General features: G+C 37.6%; 1 protein-coding gene and 1 long non-coding RNA gene across 2 annotated transcripts in view; one reads left to right on the top strand and one right to left on the bottom strand.

Annotated features, from left to right (window-relative positions):
- The window catches only part of LOC307177345 (uncharacterized protein), a 1102996-nt gene that overhangs the window by 18793 nt on the left and 1069989 nt on the right, over window positions 1-14214 (bottom strand). Inside the window, exon 9 of the transcript XR_013825026.1 lies at window positions 457-625. The gene's annotated coding sequence lies outside the window, so the exon portion shown is untranslated. The remainder of the gene's footprint in view (window positions 1-456; window positions 626-14214) is intronic.
- LOC307177347 overlaps window positions 1-14214 on the top strand; it is a 218666-nt gene that overhangs the window by 122178 nt on the left and 82274 nt on the right. The window lies entirely within an intron of this gene.

Here is a 14214-nt window from a genome sequence, read left to right as displayed (position 1 = left end):
TTCTAGGAACTCTCCTGAGTACACCATGATAAATAGTATTTTTTTTAAATTGAACTATGTTTGACTTATACCATTGTGTAAATTTAAGGTGTGCAACATGCTTATTTGATGTATTTATATATTGTAACACGGTTGCCATTGTGGCCACATTATCACCTCTATCAAGTCATGTGATTATCATTTCTTTTTTTGTGGTGGGAATAATTGAGAGCTAGTCTCTTAGCAAGTTTGTTGGTTATAACACAATGTTGTTATCTATATTCTCTATACTGTGTATTACATCTCCAGGACTTATCTACTAGTTTCAAGTTTGTATCCTGAAATAGCATCTCTCCTGTTCCCCCTCCCCACAGCCATTGATAATCACCATTTTACTCTGTTTTTACAAGTTTGGCTTTTTTAGAGTCCACCTATACAGGATATCATACAGTACTTGTCTTTCTCTGTCTGACTTACCTCACTTAACCTTAATTGTCAGGGTCCATCCATGTTGTCACAAGTGGCAGTGTTTCCTTCTTTCCTATGGCTGTTTGTATATATGTATATATACACCACATCTTCTATAGCCATTCCTCTGTTGACGAGCACTTAGGTTGTTTTCATAACTTGGCAATTGAAAATTATGCTGCAATGAACATAAGAGTGTCTATATCTCTTCCATACCCAATTTTCATTTCCTGTGGGGACATATTCCAAAGTGAATTTGCTGGGGCTTCCCTGGTGGCGCAGTGGTTGAGAGTCCGCCTGCCGATGCAGGGGACACGGGTTTGTGCCCCGGTCCGGGAAGATCCCACATGCCACGGAGCAGCTGGGCCCGTGAGCCATGGCCGCTGAGCCTGCGCGTCCAGAGCCTCTGCTCCGCAACGGGAGAGGCCACAACGGTGAGAGGCCCGCGTACCGCAAAAAAAAAAAAAAAAGAAGTGAACTTGTTGGACCCGATGAACACTCTTAGTCCAGAGTCTTAAAAAATACAGAAAAGTATCCTCATGTCTAAATGGATAATATTAGGAGAACAGTGAAGTAAATTATGGTGCAACCATGTGATATTTATTATATAGCCACAGACATAAGATGTAGATAAATATATAAATGAAATGGGAAACTTTTTGTCATAATATTAAGCTAAAAATTAGGAGCCACCAATTATATCTATGGTCAATGCATACATTTTAAATGAGTCATCAGGAAAATAAAATTTTGGAGTTGCCTCTGAATGTTGGGATTATGGAGATAGTTGTTAGTTTGTCCTTTTTTATACTTTTGTTATGGTGTTCAGATTTTCTATCATGACTTTCATGGCCAAACATAAAAAGTTAAAACGAAAAAGTAAGATGGGATAGACATTTTTTCCCTGTGGCCAAGAGTGAGTTCTGGGGTCGCAATGATCCCCTAAAATTTTAGGACATTTGTGTAGTGAATGAATGCACATTATTGATGAACCAGTTATGCTTTCTGGAGATCTCACATTATTCATTACTTGGATTCAAAAGTTTTGATTCTTGAAGGTATCAGAAAAAGCACAATTTCCTACTAGAGCACTGTCAGTAGTTCTTTTGAAATCTCTGCTCTTATTTTAAATGCTATTCTGTCATATACAACATGAAAAAATGGGCATATTAGGGTCCTATAAATTAATGTTGTTATCATTTCATAGCCTTTTTAGTTACCGATGTGAGCTCTACATATAAGAGTGGCTTGGAGTATAAAACTTACATTAAGACACATATATATCTCAGCTTATGCAGAAGGCCAAATGATGTAATTGATAACAAGGTTTTTCACTTCAGTTATGCACTAAGATTGTCAACGTACCTAAATTTACTAGACAAGTTACACGTTCCATTTTCGGGGGGAGGTTCATTGAGATGATATTTTGTCTGTTTGAGATCATGCTTTAAAAACTCTCCAGGGGAAAATTACTGTAGCCATGGGTGTAGAAACATATGTGTTCATGTAGGTCTTTGGGGACTGGTTTCCCTCATTTCTCTGTGTGTAGAAGTAGACTTAAATTTTTAGAAGTGAGTTGAAAGTCAGTTCAGGCATATTTTCTGGTTAGGGGCATTGACAGAGAAGACACTTGGTGTTGCCAACTCTCTTCTTCCTGGACCCGCTGGAAACCTGCATTTCCTAGACTCCCTTGCAGTTTTGTTCCAACACTGGGACTGAGTTTTGGAAACTGAAATGTGGGCAGAGAGGATGTTATTCACATCACGCAAGGTCTAAACACCACCCTCAGGACCTTCCAAACTCCTCTTCCTATTCTATAGTGTTCAAGAAAGCCACAACTTCCAAATGCCCTGGTGGCAAAGTGAGCTTGGAAGAGAGCTTGGAAGAAAGCTTCCAGATTATCACGGAAGGAAAGTCTTACTGGGCCGAACCACTGAGATTTGGCATTTCTTTTCTCCTGTAGTGTCGTCTACTATCCTATCCTGACATATAAACAACCTGACTTCATAAGTTGATGTTAACTCTATAATCTGCTCATTGGATTGAGTGGATGGATTTGCCCTTATTTGAGAATAAAATAAAATAGAGCTTCCCCTCTCTCCTTTTTCTAGCTAGAAAATAATCCCACTCACGAATGTGTTGTCAAATGATAAACTAAAAGTATTAATGATAAACTAAAAAATGAGTCCATTGATGATTTCTCCTATGGCATGGACTCCTTTTTCTAGCTGCTTACAAATTTAGCTTTGGATTAAGTTAGGCTACGAGAAGTCTGTATACTTGGACCCAGTTATTGGGTCTTTGTGGCTCTGTTATTTCTCTCTTTGTTCCGGTGCTCTTCCTATTGATACTTTAGCAAAATCCTCAAGAGAAAGAATGACAGGTGAGAGATTTATTTTTGCCTTTGTAGTTCTAGATTCTAATCCATCACGTCAGATGACACCATCCTTAAGTTCGGCTGGTTTCTCTTTGTCTCATCAAATATTTTCTGATGATGGCAGGTCTGCTTCTCACCCATGCTGAGACTAAAACATTGCTCCAGGTATAAAAGAAGTTCCTGCTTTATGCTTACTTATGAAAAGTTCATCCTTCTCTGTAACTTAGTTCCTTCTGGCATTTTGGCATCCACTGTTCTTTGAGGACTTTAAAAAAAAGTATAAGTTTTAGTTAATCTGGTGTTTTGATGGATGCAATAGTCTCTTACAAACTTCTACTTCCTATTGTAAGTGGAACTCCAAAAATAATGAAAGGTTTAAATATTTCACTCTGTATTGCCTCTTAGTATGGTGAGTTTCCCATGTTCCTCCCCTATTAGATTACATATACCCTGAAGCCATTCATTCATTCATGTGTGTGTGCATTTATTCTTTCATGTGTTCTTCCCCCAAATAATTACCCACTGCAAACTTACTAGACTTTAGGGGACTTTGACAGCTGCAGCAAACATGCATCCTGCCCTTAGGACTTCACAATGTTGTTTGGGCCGGTGATGAGCACTTGACACAAGCCAAAGCAAAATCAATCTATCCCTGGTCATCTATGATCAAAGCTGAAATAGACTCACTTTCTCTTTGTTTATGTTTTTATTGTTTATGCTTTCACTTCTCTTTGAATATGTAAACTTTGGAGCTGTGAGCAAACATCTTCCACTTTCCAAGTCGAAGTCGAAAGATAAGAAAAACATTTTCTTCTTCCAATGAAGAAAAATGAAACAAATGCACAAAGAGGATTTCAGTTCAAAGAAGGGTTCATGTTAGCCTTCTGGAACACGACTCTAGTCCTTCTCAAACTAGAACACAGCCTCGTACCCGGGGGACCTCAGTCAATATTTGGGGAGTGAATGAAGAGATTTTATGTAGACAGGATAGGCAAGCAAAGACATGAAGGTAGGACAAAGGGGGTTGCATGGAGACAATGCTGGGTTGGAGCAAAGGCTGTATGAAGAAGGAGAGGGGCAAAGAGAAGGGAAACGGTAGTTTCAGGTCATGTGAGTGAGCATCTTGAAGGCAACAGCAATATGTCATCAACATTCGGATGAGGAATCCCTAGTCCAATTACATATGCACGTGTTTAATATGGTAGTGACCCAGTTTTAAGAGGAGCAGTGTAAGCGTGTTGCCTAAGCCATTGTGAGTGACATCAAGGAGGACTTCCTGTTGACACCGTGATGCTAAGGTGGCGAGCACAGTATTTCACAGCACGCCCTTACAGCTCCTTGAAACACTCTGAGCTAAAGAAATCATATAGAAATTCCTGTGTTTAATATGGATAAAATGGACACAAAAACAGATACACATTTAGTGTCGAGTGGGTCCATTAGTGGAATGACTTTTTGGTTAGCTGCCTGCTTCACATGGAGAATTTCAAGCAGAAAGTTAATGTATTTTATATCAAGGAAGACAGGCATATTTTTTACCACATAATTTTAAGTATCCATAGCAACTAGAATCACATTGACTTGATATAATAACTGGCATTTCTGAAGATGATTGAAGTATACCAGTTATTTTGTACCAGGTTACTTTGCATTAAGCTAAGTAACTCTATATTTAGGGAATGTAACTCTATGTTAGGGAAACATAACACTGAATTTGAGAGAGGAGCTATTGCTTTGATATGTATTCTAGTACCAAGAAGCATCTTTTTAACCTCAAAAAAAAAAAAAAAAGAAAACTTGAAAAAAAATAAAAAAGAAGCATCTCTACTTAAAATTACCAGCTTTACCATAAGGTCACAATTAATTGAAATAGCTCTCAGCATCATCTAGCTATCTGATGAATCTGGAAAAAGGAGCCAGAAATATTTATATTCTTGTTTTAATCACAATTAATGTGAAACCGCTGTGTTTGGTAAGAAATACAGACACTCAATATAAATTCGACTGTGGAGACGCTTCCAATATAAATATAACTTCTGTAAAGTCAAACTAGACAGTCCATTGACTTCAGATAGTCAGATTAGATTGGGGTCTCAGAACTGAAAAAAATTATAAGACAGAGTTAAGATTCCTTAGGCTTAGTGTGGATTGCATTGGTGGAGGAAACAAATGTAGCCAAATTTGAGTGGTATAGAGCACAGTTCCAAAAAATAGAAAAATCAAGAATGAGAATCATCATTTTACAGAAGGAAAGCCTTGCAAATAAACTGCAAAAGAAAGTTATTACCAACCTGTAGACATTTTTGCTTCACTATTTCTCAGGTTTCTCAAAATTATCAAGTCCAACACTAAATTCATTTTATCCTTCCCCAAACTTGTTTCACTTCTTGTGTTCCCTAGCTCCTTAATCTATGTCTTAATCTTTAACTCAGCCTTTTCTCAAAGCCTAAGTCCTGAGAATTTTATTTCTTAAATATGAATAGACTTTTTCTGCTTCTCTCCTTTCCCACTGCCACCTGGTTTATCTGGTCCACCAGCATTTCTCACCACTACTTCAACTGCACTTCAAATCTAACTCATTATCAACCCATTCCCAACACTGTATTTCAGAGTGGGCTTCCAAAATCATAGTTACGATTCTATCAGTAAGGTCTTATTTGCCTCAGAAGAAAGTCTAATCTAGGTACCAGAAGGACATGATTTTTTGAAACAAAATTCATGTAAGATAGTTTCAAATTCAGAGAGGCACTAACCCCTCTGCTCAAGAGGAGACCAGGGCCAGGTATATGCAGTCCACTGTAACAAAGCGGAGAAGCAAAGCAATCCCTCACTTGAAAGTGTGGTACTTGAGCTAGAAGAAAATACTCTCTTTAGGAAAATACAGAGATGGGAGAGACATCTGAGTTAAGTGCAGGGACTGTGTTGGCTAGTCAACAGAGATTTTGAGTACCAAGGACCATACTTTTCAGGGGCACTGGTTAAAACAGATGCACTCGCCATGTAGCTGGCCACAGCCAAGAGCAGAGATTTGTGTCTTGAGGATTTGTTTGAGCTGGTGAAACTTCAAGGTAACTTTTCAGAAACAGGATTGGATAAGAAAAGGTCAACATTTGAATTTACGAATAGTAGACATTCTAGTGATCACATTTTAATGTCCAATATTCAGGGCACTCTTTTGATAATATCAATGTGCCAGGAAATTGAGTGATAATTGGAAGATTATAAGCTAAACATAGAAACATGAACTAATGTTCATGTTCTAACTTCTAATGAGTTAGAAGAATAGTGAATTTAGGCTGGTAGTTTTCACACAATATACAGGGAAGATCACTAAACTATTTACATTCTCTGTCAAGAAAACCAAGAATGAAGACAAGACACACAGAAAAAAGAAACAAAGTGAACTGCAAAAGTTGTGGTCAACATGATAGGTGGGAATGAGAAGGGAGTAAGTAGTATAAAGTTTCCAATTTTTCTACAGTAAAACCTGATTGACATTACAGCAAAGCCTAATTAGCTATCTCCATTTTCCAAAAGCCATGTTTGCCATCAACGTATAGTTATGCCTTTATAACTTAGATGGGTAAAAAACATTTTTTTTTTTTTTTTGCTTACAGGCTTAAAATTTTTATAACACTTATTGACTCAAGGAACAGCCCCTGCCTATACTCTGAAGGTCTCTTTTTTACACCTCTGCCATGCTTCCTGTGAATATGTTCCTTTAGGGGTTGTGTTTGAATGTGTGTTTGTGTGTGCAAAGCAATGTGGGTATTTTTGATATTGTTGCCCTTCCCTTTCTTACCTGGATTTTTCTTTCTTGTCTAGCTCATTCTTGCTGACAACTCCAATGGAATACCAGATTTCCTCTTTCTTTACTTTGTTATTTTCTTCTAAAGATTATTATTATTATTTTATGGAGGGAAAAGGGGTAGAAGTTGGGAGTGTTCACATTTCCTTCTGATGGTGTTCTCTGATGACTCTCATTTTGCTGCAATTGATGATTTTCCTGCTCACCTGGCAGGGGTAGGAGATAGTGTTGTATGAGATGGTCTTGAAACTTATCTACGGATCTTTGAATACATTGCAGCCTACCTTGGAGGTGGTCTAATTCAGGACAGTTATTATTTTTAATTTTTTCATCCACCGTCTTCTAACTAAGCACCCTTAGGTCTGGCAGAACTGAGGACCTTACCGAGTACACTCGGGTTAAATGTTTCTGCAACCCCCTCAGCAAATACTTGACAGCCAGCTACCGTAGTGACATATATATGTATATATCTATATACATGTATACATGTATGTATATTCTTCTCTATCATACAAATCCTTGCAAAACACTTAGATTTCTACTCCACATGTTAATAACAAATCTAAAAACAAATTCTCTATAACATTTTCTTTTGCTTGAAATAAACTCTTTAGCACTGATGATCTCTACATAAAACCTTATGAAAAAAATGTTAGTCATGAATTGGAGACACCTGAACCTAAAAGAAGAGCGTAGAGGACAGTGTCTGTTCCCTCCTTTCAAGCCAGTGGATTTGCTCTATTTTGTTAGACTGATTGTAATTCTCCAGGTAGCAATAGAGAATTTGAATTTCATGGAAATTCCTTGTAGATCCTTATAATGGTCCTGCTGTCATCTTAATTTTTAATGATAAGCATTTTTGTTTACTTTTTTGTTGTTGTCGGTTTGACTGTTTCCTTAGGTGTTTAGTGGGAAATTAGAATAGGCCGCGTAAAGTTCTTTTTAGCCTGGCCCCATGTTAGACTAAAGATTTCATTGTTCAATTCATAATGTGCTTTTCTGTTGTCATTTGTTTCTTCCCTTTTATCTTTCTGTTGGATGCCAACCCAAGATCAGAAATGTTTCACCAACATCTGTTTATTATTTTATTTAAACCCGAGGACCATAAGACTGTACACATGCACATTGTTTATAGGTTTACATATTGCCCTCAGCTGACTTCCTCACATATATTCTTGATGATCTGGCTCTAACCCACCTTTTATATTCCATTCTTTTTTTTTTGCCTTCAAAGCCGAACGTGTTTCTAAGTGGTACTGGTTGGATGATCGCAACAGAATTTCAAACAAGCCAATGTTTTATTATTTATTTTCAGAACTAACAAACATGTCCCATGGCTTAAATGAATGCTTTTACAACAAAGCCAAAAGCATGCTCGCTAAATCACATCCACCACTTCCTCTGAGGCGTGTGGGGAAATTATGAAATTCTTATAGAATCATGTGGATAATTATGGAAAAGCCAGGATGTTCTTGCCCTCTACCTAATGTGGTGATACATGAATACAGTGCCAGGTATTGTGTTTTTAACTTTTAAGTCTCTCCATAATAAGAATTTTATGGTGGTAGTAGGTTATGCTTTCAACTATAAGTAAAATGTTTCTAAAGTCGCAGAGCTGTCTACATTCCATTCCCAATCAGTGAGATTTATCTGTAAACAGACTCACCCTTCTGGTCTGTTAATTTTTTTATGAGTCTCCTGAGCTATCCTCAAACTCATGTCTTTCACCCGTGCTCGGTCAATAACAAATTTGTAGGATGAACCGTGAGACGAGATGAGGGCTAGAATTATCATGGAAGAGAGGGTTCTCTTCTGTACTACTTGGGTCAAATTAGAAATGTAGCCTTCGGCAACATCTAGTCAGGTGGGAATAGAGGTCCTAATTCAGTTAGGCGATTCTGATTAATATAATTTTTCCAAATTATTTGAATAATGAAGATGGCATAGATTTGTCTTCGTGAAAATCAATTTAGGTAACACATTAAATTAATTATTTTATTATACCCTCCAGCACCACACCACTCTACGACTTAGTAGCATGGTCATCATATTAAAAAGAAAACATATTGGTATGAAACAGAAATTGTAAAGAGCTTTAAGTTGTATTTCTTACATTTTTTTTCTTTTCTTGTAGATGAATAGCAGATATTTGGGGAAAAATCACATATAGCTCAGCTTCAATAACTTTTTTCTTTAATTAGAACAAATCACTTTCCTTGGAACTTTTAATTACAAAGTTTTAGTTCCTGAACCACTAAGTTGTTATCATAGACATTTAAAATACTCCCATGGTTGTGATTTTTTTTGGCTTTTGGAAAATGCAGACAGTCCCCGGCTGACCAAAAATTTACACTGCAAATATTTTTGCAAAATTAAGGATAGCCCTTTTGGACAGTTTGATGATCATTATTAAATCTTCCACCCATATTTAGCTTGGATTTGGATGTTGTTTATGTTTGTGGTTTTTCTTTTTAAAAGTGTCTTTTACTCTCCATAAACTAAACTGTGCTGTTGGACTGTCAAATATATATATTTACTTATATATCAAGGGATCACCATGAACTTTTGTTTTACAGCATAAAGAAAGGCTCTGACCTATTTCTTTCAAGGTCATAAAGACTTTGCAAGCCATCTAGTCTCAGTGGTATGTCTCTGTTCACCCAGATGGTAAGGAGTACAACTGGTCAATTTTGACTCAAAAACCCAGCAGAGGTAGCATAATGTAATTTAATCTAAGATTGCCAGATTTAGAAAGGAATAAAGGAAAAACAAAACCCCACTGCATCTGTAACCCAGCAATGTCCATTCTTCCAGTTAGAAGAGTCAGAAGACCATGGATTTCAGGGTCAGAAAGAACTGAATTCAAGCCTCAGTTTACTAGCGGTGTGACCTGGGGCTAATTATCAAACCTTGCTGAGACTTCACTTATTCTCTCGAAAAATGGGGTGGAAAAGTCTAATCATTGAATAATATAATCAGTGTTTGCAAAGCCCCTGGCATAGAGTGAATGTGTAATACATGATGTCTGTTATTCCTCACATCTAAGCTTATGATTCTAACGTTACAGGCCATCATTTGGACTTGGGTTGAAAAGTTTGATATCGGTCGCAAATTTTCACAGGAGAAACAAATGGATACAGTAACCCTCAGTTCTCAAATTAGGGTGGTTTCGCCTTTCAGGGGATGTCTGGCAATGCCTGGAGAGTTTTGGTTATCACAGCAGGGACAAGAGAGGGAGGATGCCACTGGCATCTAGTGGGTAGAATCCAGAGAGGTTGCCAAATATCCTACAATGCACAGGACGGACCTCACAACAGTGAATAATCTGGCCTCAAATATCAATAGAGGCGAGATTGAGAAATCCTGGAATACACTGAAAAACATTCCAAACTTCTTTACCTCAGTGACCTGACGACAAAAATGAATTCTCAATATCCATATGGTAAATTCAAGTAAAATTATGGTGTGCATTTAATTATATTCAGTTTAGCTTATATGACTGTCAACTTCAGAAAAAGTTTGTGGCTACATTCTTTAAATTTCATATATTTTATATCACACTAGTTAAATATAATTGTGATATATCAAAGAAATGTAAGACATAATTATAAATGCCATTATCCAAGAAATATTAAAATGTAGCTTGTAGAATGTGAGTTCTTACTGAGCTTGTCAGCTCGGGAATGTATATCTATTAGATTATATATCTATATTATATAGATTATATATTAGATTATATATCTATATATTTTATAGATAGGCAGATAGACATCAGAATAGGCCAGCAGTGCTAACACAATACATTCTCAATATACCTTAAAATGGCCTAAGATATTAACTTGAGCTAGTAGCTTAAAAATTAAAACAAAACAAAAACAAAAACTTTTCAAGTCTTTGAAATTCTGCTCTTGAAGGAAATGCCTAGCAAAACTATCTTTGGCATTTTCCATATTCTTCTTGTTCAGGAAACCACTTAGAATTTACAAGGTTTACTCCACATATCTGAAACAAAATACTTTTTGTTTCATCAGATTTCTTTGAAAGATATTTGTTTTCAAGATGTTTGCCACCACTTGTGAGTAAAGTAAAATATAGAGGATTTTCATACTGGAGACATTTTGTTCTGCCGGCTCCCAATCCAGGCATTCTGAATTCGATGATTCAGGAAGAATTTTTTTTTTTAGGTTTCTTAAATGTTAAACCAGCTCGGGCCTCTTCAAAGCCTACAGAGACTGATTACAAATTTTCTAAACTTGCTGTGAATTTGAAGTGTGGAGAATCTCTCTTCATAGTACATTCTTAAAAGTTTAGAATATTTGTCTCAAAAAAAACAAAAAAAAAAAAAAAAGGAAAGAAAAATATCTTTTCCTGTTGTGAAAAGGTTTCAGATTCCAAGTCTAATATTTCTTCATTGGTAAAGTATGCTATTAATTAGAGTTAAGAAAAAATAATAAACAAATACCTCACCTTTCATCTGAGACGTCTAAGAGCATTGTATTTATTAGGGAATTTTCACAGCCTCACACCAGGAGGCCCAACCTATAGTCAGAACCTCGAAGAAAATTGTAAATGACCTTTTTTTTTAGAATGGGCAATGATTGCAAATCTGGCTGTCTACGGTAGATTGTTGGTGAAACTGACCAAATAATGGTCCTCCCTGTAGCTACACCCTCAGCTTGGTCCCTCTTACAGTGACTCTTGATTTAGCCAATGAAATAATAACACATTTGGTGGAATCAGAGATTTGAAAAGTGCTTGCCTCATGGGGCCTGAAAACCCTGTGGCCACGATCATGTGACCAAACCTTGGCCATCTTGCTGGAGGATGAGACAGGTGACCCAGTGACCACATGCCCTCACCTGGCCCTATGCTAATTACAAGAGTGCTAGTGAGGCCACCCAAACCAACCAGCCCCCGCCAAACTAGCCCAAACTTGAAGAACTACTCAGCTGATCTGCAGATTGATGAAAATTAATAAATAGTAAGTATTTTAAGTGGCTGTGTTTTAGGGTGGTTCGTTACAGAGCAAAAACTATTAAATTTTCCTTGGTTATTTAATCTAGAAGGTTAAAACATTAGTGTAGACACAGCTGGACTTTCTGAAATTTCCTAGACTCTAATTTAGCATTTACCAGCGTGAGGTAAATGAGGGTTCCATGGAAAGAGAGCTTGTGTGGGAATGGAGATTCAGGGTCTGTCGCTTGTTCTTCCCGTAATTAGGTGTAGGACTTGGAGCTAGTTAACTTATCTGCACCTCAGTCTCTCTCACCGCATTCTCTTCCAACCTGTCAAGTGCTGTGTCCCTTGGGTTCTTTCTCCAGCCACTGTTTTTCCACTTGCACAGCTTGTTGTTGTCAGCTGGTCACAGCGTGATTTCAACCATCTTCTATATACCCATCACTCCAGCATCTGTTTCTGAAGCTCAGATCTTCTTTTCCCTAACTTGCAGTCAGCGAATCTTCATTACTTGCTTAGCATCTTCCACGGGCAATTTAAACTTTAGAAGGAAAAAAAAAGAGGAGGGTAAAAAAGGAAGGAAGGAAGGAAGGAAGGGAGGGAGGGAGGAAGGAAAAATGAAAGGAAGGAAGGAAGAGAAAGAGGGAGAAAGGGAAAGAGAAACAGCTTCCCTTTTCACTCTTAATCTGATTTACTTTGTATTCTATATCTTGGCTGGTGGCAACACCAACTTCCTAGGTGACAGAAGATCAATCCCACCAGTTCTTATCTCTTCTTTAGACCTTAAATCCAATCACTTATCAACACCTACTGATTTATCTTTTAAATATTTCTTAAATTTATACACTCCTCTCTGCCCCTTTATGACTGTCTTTCTTTACCTCTTTTCTAAAATACTGTAAAAATATTTCAGATGGCCTCCCTGCAAAACAGTCATGTTCTCTTCAAAACCATTATCAAATCAACAACCAAAGTAATCACACCAAAACATAAATATGGTGATATCACGCTTCACTCCTCCTTGCATAGGATCTTTCAGTGGTACCCTATGTCCTACAAGCCACATTCCAACTGCCTTAATGTCACAAAAATATCTCATTAAGTTGTTGATGTTATTGTTCTTGTTTTCTTTTTCTTTTCGTTCTTTCTGTCTCTCTTTCTTTCTTCCTTTCTTTCTGTCTCTCTGTCTCTCTTTCCTTTCTTCTTTTAGAGGAAGAAGAAAGAATATGAGTTCAGTTTTAAATAAATTAAATTATTGATAACAGACAAATCTAAATAGAGATGTCCATTAATTTGGGATAATGGGTCCAGAGCCCAAGAGAAAGGACTAGAATAAATGTGCAAAGAACATGCTTTACCCTCCCTGGATGACTCTGGGAATTTTCACGGCCAGGGACATCAGATACCTCAATATTTAAGGATTAGGTGCAAGATGGTACCCCACAAAGCAATGGGAATGAATAGGCAATGAGGTAAAAGAAAACAAACAAAAAACCAAGAGGATGTGGTATAATAAAAAATACAGGAGAAAAGTATTTCAAAGAGAGAGTGCTTAACAAGTTTACCTGCTCCTGAAATGTCAAGAAACATGAAAATTGTGGTGCGTCCTTCTGGTGGCCACGTGCTGGCCCAGTTCAGGATGCTCAGAAGAGCTATCCATCTCGTGAGATTGCCCATGAGACCAAGATGGCAGAAACTGCAAATAACTGTCGGATACTTTCCTAAAATTATTTTTGATGAATAAGGGTTTTACAGTGGTAGGTTTGTGTATATTCAAATTTCACAGAAGAACTTGCCAACGGATAGGTATTGACATACTGTCAGAGAAGCAGTTAGTAAATGGAAGCATTAAGAAAATAATTAATACACATTTTCCTGCTATTAAGCAAGAATAGAGAAAGAGGGTTCTAAGCATCTTTTGGAGTCTGTACTACTAGCTAATCGATGACTAAAACAAAGGGACACATTTAAGGCCCTGTATTTATAGGAATTTTAAAATCTTCTCATAGTTCTTATATTATTCAGGGTTTCCTAGTGAATGAGCAGATGCACACAATGGAGGTTTTGAGGAGAACTTCGTGAATGGACTATGTACAGAAGTGCAGGGAGATGAAGAAACCAATCAGTGATGCCGAGATTTCCAAGAGCTCACGACACTGGGAGATTTACCACTTCAGGGCTTCAAGGAGCAGAGGGTAGGCAAAGGGTGTGGCAGGATCTGGTGAAAGTGCTGGGAGGGAGAGGAGCACGAGCCTTCCAACAGGAATCAAAGTTTAGGCAAACGTCATCCTAGGTGCCCTTTTTCTCTTATTGGCCAACCAATTAGAAGCCAGACGGCAAGGAAGGTGGGGTGAAGCATCCCTGGGGCACAAGCCTCCCAGGATACAAGACAGGGCAGAGCAGGAGAGAGTATGTATGGGTCTGAAGGGGCAAGTAGAGAAGGGGTGACGCATCTCTTATACCTAAAGAGAATATGCACTACATCCTCTTCACTTGCCCAGCTTATAACAGCAACAGGCTCAGTGCAGAGTGAAAAGGCAGCCACCCAAAGGAACTGCAATCTGAAATTTCGGCCTCTAGTCTTAAATCCAAAGACAGAAGGGAGATAGTCCAATGCCTAAGCTTG

This window comes from Stenella coeruleoalba (assembly GCF_951394435.1).
Source record: "Stenella coeruleoalba genome assembly, chromosome: 19".
In the NCBI taxonomy this organism is placed as follows: domain Eukaryota; kingdom Metazoa; phylum Chordata; class Mammalia; order Artiodactyla; family Delphinidae; genus Stenella; species Stenella coeruleoalba.
This window is presented reverse-complemented; position numbering and strand designations above follow the sequence as displayed.